General features: G+C 52.2%; 1 long non-coding RNA gene across 1 annotated transcript; it reads left to right on the forward strand.

The window, feature by feature from the left end:
* The first annotated feature begins 228 nt into the window (after positions 1–228).
* LOC144615955 (uncharacterized) lies at positions 229–7203 on the forward strand. Its single transcript, XR_013554747.1, has 2 exons — positions 229–303; positions 7093–7203. It is a non-coding gene; the product is annotated as an uncharacterized LOC144615955 (long non-coding RNA).
* Positions 7204–7210: the final 7 nt, after the last annotated feature.

Below are 7210 nucleotides of genomic sequence, written 5' to 3' on the forward strand. Positions count from 1 at the left end.
GTCCCACTGAGAATGCACTCCGGCCACTGGGGACCCACATATGGTAACCCAGGAGGGAACAAAGCTGAGCAGATGAGGGGCAGGCGGGGTGGGACCCAACGATGACACATGGCAGTTTTCTCTATCTCCATATCACCCCTCTCCCCGCCTCGACCTTCCTGCCTAGTGAGGCCAGAAACCACTGCCCCTTCTGTTACGGCAGGGGGCTCTGCCAGGGTGTGGGGGACACCCTGTGGGGCTACCCCCAAAAGGTCAACATCGTTTGTTTGTTAGCAGCAGGAGCCAGGAAACCGTCTGACTCAGGTAAGTGGGGTGAAGGGCAGGGCGGCCCTAACAGAGCATCTGGCTGTCGAGACCGGCTCACTGGGCACGCTGTCTCCTCATGCATTCTGGTTATTGTTTACACAAAGGAGGGCACAGGCCGAGACTGGCATCCTCAACCCCACGTCTAGATGTGAGAGGTCCGTGGAAATATGCTGTCTGTCCACCTGCGGTTCCCTTGCTGGCCATCACTTCCTGGCCTGCATGGCAAGGATGAATCATAGGAGAGGCTCTCGGGCCAATTCACTTCCTCCTTCCTCTGCCACTTTTCCTCCTGGGAGCTGCATAGGGGCCCCCGGGCCTTCTGGCTTCATTCTATCCTCCTGGGGGGGCGGGTACAGGTGAGTATCCGCAGAGAAACTGGTCAAGGCATCTTGTAGGCTTAAGGAGCGGAGGCTGGGCCGTGGAGAGCCAAGATACCCCAGAACAGGAGCCGGCTGGGTATGGGGACAGTGCACTGGAGGATACCGCATGCCAGCTAGGCAGGGTTCAGGCTGGTGGATGCCATCGTGACCACCATCACCACCGTCATCGTCATCCCTGACATTCATAGGACAACGTGTATAGACTGTGCCAGGTGCTTTGTGCACGAGGTGTGGGGACAGCCATGCCCCTCACTCAGGGCACCGGTGGATGTGTGTCCTGTGAGATGCTCAAGATTGTCATCAGTTATTTTTTTTTGACATTTATTGATTTATTTTGAGAGAGAGAAAAAGCGAGCATGTGTGCGTGAGCTGGGGGGGGAAGGGCGGAGAGAAGGAGAGAGAGAATTTCAAGCAGGCTCTGTGCTCTTAGTGTAGAGCCCAGGGCAGGGCTCGATCCCACGAACTGTGAGATCAAGGATTGTCATTAGTTCTAACCCCAGAAACTAAAGGCCACACGCTCTCCTGGTACTGAGCCTGGGTATTTATCCTCACGCTCACAGGGATGGCTCTTCCCCCACCCCCTTGCCATGTCATCAGTGCCATTGCTAGGTCAGCTCCTCTCTGTCCACATCAGGGCAAGTGGCAGGAAGCAGTGGGGTGTCTTACAAGAACAGGGCATCACGCCCTTGAGGTCCAAACATGTCACACATGGCAGGATGCCCTCCTTTTTTTATGGCTGAATAGTTCCCATTGTATCAATACACCACATTTCTTTATCCATTCATACATCAGTGGACACTTAGGTTGTTTCCAGGTCTTGGCTGTTGTAAATAATGCTGCTATGAACAAGGTGGGGGGGGGGGTGCAGATATCTTTTTGGGATAGTGACCTCCTTATGCTAAATGAAATCAATCAGAGAAACACAAATACTTTGTGATCTCACTTCTGCGTGGAATCTTTAAAAAAACCACAACAAGTGCAGAAAAACAGATCAGAATTAGTGGTTGCCAGAGGTAGGGGTGGGGAGGGGTGGGAGAACTGGGTGACCGTGGTCAAAACAGTACAAACTTCCAGTTACAAGGTAAATAAGTTCGAGGACGTAATGCACAACATGTTGACTGTAGCTAACAACACGGTTCTGTAGAGTTGAGAGTTGCTTAGAGAGTAAGGCTGAAAAGATTTCAGCGCAAGGGTAAACAATTTGGAACCATATGAGATACTGGATATGAATGAATTAATTAAACTCACCGTGGTAAGCATTTCACAATATTTACATATATTAAATCACTATGCTGTACAACTTAAACTTGTACATATGACAATTACATCTTAGTAAAAGTGAGGGAAAGAGGCAGGGGCAGGAAGATGAGGGGGTGGCTGGCAGACGAGGGTACCCGGGGGCCCAGGGCTGGGTGCCAGCTCCAGCACTAACTTCCTGGGTGCTGGGCGGGCCTCTTGGCCCTTTGGGTCTCCTGTTCTTATCTGCAACTTCTCAAATCCCTCCCAGCTCTGCTGTCCCGCCTCCCTCCTGAGGGGGGCGCTGGGGCCATCAGGCTGCCCATGCCCAGGAAACTGAGAGGACGCGAGAGTCTGGTTAGATGACCCTGACCCTCTGGGGCCCTCGCGGTGTACTTCACGTAGTGGTCAGAAGGGATCTGAAGGAAATGGCCTCCTTCCCAGGGACTGAAGTTCGGTTTACTCTTGGGGCTATTTTAAACTATGTCATGGCCAATTAAACGTTCAGTTCTGTGGGGAAAAGCAAAATATCAGTCCAGGTTTATGATGTCAGCAACATGGTTAATCAATAAAGACAAAGCGAGACACCATCGTCGTCCCAGGTTAGAAACTTGAGGATCATTCTAGACCTTTCCTTCTTCATTCCCATGATGGTGACCATAGTTGGCACTTCCTCAGGCAAGGAAACTGAGGTTGAGAAAGAGGACACACACTTGGGCTGGCTCAGGGATCCATGCCTTTGGCCACGACATTCCACTGGCTCTCAGTCCACCAAAGTCTGGTCAAGTCCATCCCGCTTTCCCAGCCCAGCTTGCCTGCCCCACTGCTGCTGTCCAGACCCAAGCTTCCCTCACTTGGACAGCTGCTATGTCCAACAGGTATTCCCCGACTGATGTCCCTGGGGTAAAAGCCAGGCTTTAACTTCACCTTCAGGACCACCCCAGATAATCAAAACCTCCCGAGCCCTCTCTCTCCCCACCCTGCCTGGGTTAGATCACCACCCTGGCTCTGCCCAGGAAAGCCCTCCCTGCCTTCTTTGCCTAACAAAGTCCCCATCATCTCAGACATACCTCCCGGGAGGGTTGGGCTTCTGGCTGCGTTTGCCTCACACTCTTTGTGTGCGGGTTGGAATCTTCTTATATCTTCTGTCAGTGTTGGAGGCGTGAAGAATTTGCTTACCATGTCTGTGCTCTCTGCTCCCAGAGGGACACAGACCCTCTAATGGTGAGATGTGGCACATGACAGGTAACTTTGGGGCTTTGAAGCTAGACCCCTGGAACTGGAATCCCATTTACTTGCTGTGTGACCTTGGGTAAGTCATTTAACCTCTCTGTGCCTCAGATGCCTTGTCTAAATGGTATCTACCACATAGGGCTGTCATGAGGATTAAGTGGACAAGTAGCACTTCGGGCAGCACTGGGCACACGGTGTCATCGGCAGGTTTTCTCCCCCTTCGTGTCCCTGGGGGTCTATCCTAGCAGACTTTTGTTGACCATGCATTGGCCAATGGAAACCCTGGAAACTGAGCACGCTACGCGTATCAAATCCCTGAGGGGACCATCCAGAGAGCTTGGCACAGTGATTGTCCCTGTGTTACCTGAGAGGGAGCTCTGGCACCTGCCTCAGCACTGCAGCACCACGGCCACCATGGCCAAGTATGATGGGGATGGAACAAGGCCTTGAATCACACAGTGAGCAACATCGCTTTAAATCTGTTTCTCCAAATCGTGTTATTTTAAATGCCCTGGGCAGATGCCCATGTGTGCAGGGACACTTGGCTGGGCCAGAGGCTCTTTGTCCCCTGAATGGCACCATTGTGACCCCCGAACCGGCCCCGAGTGATTCCTGGAACAACAGGCCCTTGTGTGGGCCCCGAAGGCCTGCTTGCCCCCACCCTCGGCTGGCAGTGCGAACCCTTGGCCGTCTCTTTAAAGTCGGCATAACGAGGTCTTAAATCCTCCGTTTGGGTGGCGGCCAGGGTTCTGATACGAAGTACTTTTTAGAGTTTGGTTCTAGGATGTCGATGAAGCTGAGTTCCTAGAAACTGTGCCCTCTCTAGGAGAAGGGCAGATCCAGTGGGCACCTGCTATGAGCAGAATGGGGGAGCCAGACATTGATGTGCAGAGGACGACCATATTCGGATGGGGCCAGCCTGCCCTGCACAGGGAAAGCCACTGGAATTCCCCCAGAGCCCCGACGAAGCAAGGGGGCCACGGCCACTGAAGTCTCGGCAAGAGTCTCCGAAATTCCTGGTTGGATTTGCTCCACAGCTGTCTTTGGCTGTTTGCCCTCCCGTGATGCGCGCCCTCACCACGTGTTTGTGGTGACCATGGTCTGTTCTGTTCTGCAAGCTTTGGCTCTTGGTCACATCACAGATAGCAGCTTCTTAATCCTTTCTCGGATCCATGGAGGGATTCGGCTCTTTGTTCCGGGACCTTAAAAACACGCAGTTGTTCACCTTTACAAAGGATCAGCTGGACTAGGTGGGCCTTTGGCTCTCTGGAGGCTGCCAAGTGGAACTTGGGAGCCGCCTGGATGGGCATGGTCGTGACTCTGCAGCTCAGAGCAGTCAGTCCCTTTCAATAAGACAACTGAGTCCAGGACCTGGACTCAGCCACGTGGCCTCCTGCAGACCCTGCCGGTGATCTGGGCTGTCCCAGGTGCCCGCCTCAGCCCCTCGGAAGACCCTTGCGCTCTGGGCTGGTAGCAGGTGCGCCAGAAGGTCTTATGTCACTGTGACTTCCCCCCAGGTGGGAGGACAGACTTGCATGAGGACGGGTCTGGGCACCCTAGGGCAGTAAGCAAGCACAGGGCTCCAGGGCCAGAAGGAGCTGGCCAGACATCCACCTTCAATTCTGACCGGCTGGGTGAGCCTGTCTCCTCACCTGTAAAAGACGGTATTAGCCATCTCCTGTGGCCACTGTGGGGATGACCGAGGCTATTTACATGTAAAGTGTTTATGAAGTGTCTGGGGCAGGGCAAGAGCTCCAAAAACAGAAGGCAAATGGCCACAGAGGTGCAAATGCGGGTTCTTTGGGCAGTCATGGTTGGGTGTTGGTGCTACCTTACCTTTGGTCCATCGGGGACACCAAGCAGGCGGCATCTAAGGAATGTCCCATCTGTCCTTGGGCCAAAACCGAGACATGCCCCAGAGAAGGACCCCCTCCTGCTCAACATTCAGAGGCACTGAGGTGAAGCATGCCAGCCACAAGAAGCTTTGGGGAGCAGACACCATCCCACACATCGAGGGACCAATGGTCCCAGTAGAGTAGACACTCAGTTGCTGCCCATTCTGTGCGGTCGAGTACCATTCGGCCACTGACCAGCAGGCTTCTTAAATGCCCACTTCCGCAGGCATCGTGGGTTTCTAGAGGAGCAGTGCTCTTAGCAGGAAGGCCTGCCCACCAGCCAGCATTTGTCCCTGCAAACACTTCCCAAACAGCAGGATGCAGACCGAACTGAGCAATGCGATGCCTGAGCAAGGAAACTAGACTAGTTTTGGGGGTGGGAGTCGGGGGGTGGGGAGGAGGGTCTGGGTAAGCAGAAAAGCAAGACCAGGAGAAGGCATTTTTGGAGGCTGGCCATCCATTAACATCCGATGAGAACAGGATGCAAGTCAAATGCCAGATGAACTGCGAATTTTAAAAATGACTCAGGATGGGAGGAATGAGGAAGCTATGTCAGGGGATCATCTGCAAAGCCTTGAACTCATAAGGGTCTCATCGTTAGACCGATTGGCAACTGACAAAGAGAAAAGAGAAAGAGCATATCAAGATTCCTTTAGGGGCACCTGGGTAGCTCAGTCGGTTAAGCCTCTGACTCTTGGTTTCAGCTCAGGTCATGATCTCATGGTTTGTGAGATCGAGCCCCGAGTCAGGCTCTGTGCTGATAGCACGGAGCCTGCTTGGGATTCTCTCTCTCCCTCCCTCTCTGTCCCTTCCTGGCTTGTGTGCGCTTGCTCTCTCTCTCTCTCAAAATAAATAAATAAAATAAAAATAAAAAGGTTCCTTTAAAGGAGTGATTAAAATTCCAAAACACTGAGGAACCTTTGGGAAATTCAACCAAGCCTTTTTTTTTTTTTTTTTTGATGGGGGTCAAAAACGCTCCTCTATTGGCATGTTTCTGGCTCATCAGCAAGCAATCAGGCAGTTTTGCTGAACAAATGACACTTCCCTCAATCAACACTTGATTGCAAATTTTGCTAAACACACAACAAACTGTCTATCGTTTCTTAATGATCCTTAATTTGTGCTTTTTCAGGATAAAGCCTCAATCAAACCTTTTGCTCCTAGGGGTGCCTGGGTGGCTCAGTCGGTAGAACGTCTGACTTCGGCTTGGGTCATGATCCCATGGTTCATGGGTTTGAGCCCTGTGCCCGGCTCTGTGCTGACAGCTCAGAGCCTGGAGCCTGCTTTGGATTCTTTGTCTCCCTCTCGCTCTCCCCCCCCCGCCTCCCCCCCTTGTGCTCTCTCTCTCTCAAAAATAAATAAATGTTAAAAAAATTTTTTTTAAAAACCCTTTTGCTCCTAATTTACTAGGAAATTTTTACTTAAATTTTGTTTTCAGTGGACTCACTAAAAGTGGCCTTTTACTTCCATGGCTGGGAGCTGACCAGTTTCGGAGGCACCTATCTGGTGTTCCAGCTGCGGAAGATCATTGCGTTGTTTGAGCAAAGAGATAACGCAGCCTTTGAAAACGGAAACTTGGCTTTCAGGATTCCTGAGTGTCCTCCTTCCTAACTGTCCGCTCCCCTCTCAATCCAGACATCGCATACTTAAAACGTGGCACTCACTGCACTTCCTTTCCCTCAGTAGTCTGGTCCCCTGTCTCTCCTACTGGAGTGGCCCAGGGAGAGTCTAAAAACAGTTTATTTGGAACAGAACGCAAAGCACAGTGCCCAGGGAATTTCTGCCCAGCTTCACAAAGAGCGAGAGGAAATTTTTGCGCCTTGTTTTCTTTTGGCTGACGGACTTTCTCATTGAGCGCAGGCCCCTTGGTCTGGTAGGAAGAAGACGGGTTCCCCTGGGTTGGCACCTGGCAAGTTTCCAGAGAGGGCAAAGACACGTGAGATGCCTGGTAGCTGGGGGGGGTGGAGTACCCAGCGACGGGCTCTCGGACAGTGCGTTGGCTAAGCGTACACAGCTGAACTGCCATTTGATGCTGCCTCTAGAGATTCAGTCTCAGCCAAAGGATTCCTCAGAAGGAAAGCTGAAACGATGGTGTTCCTGATACGGGGAAAAGAAGAACAACCCCCCCCCCCCCCCCGCACCAAAAACACCCCACGAAAG

This window comes from Panthera onca, chromosome A3, assembly GCF_046562875.1.
Source record: "Panthera onca isolate mPanOnc1 chromosome A3, mPanOnc1 haplotype 2, whole genome shotgun sequence".
NCBI lineage: Eukaryota > Metazoa > Chordata > Mammalia > Carnivora > Felidae > Panthera > Panthera onca.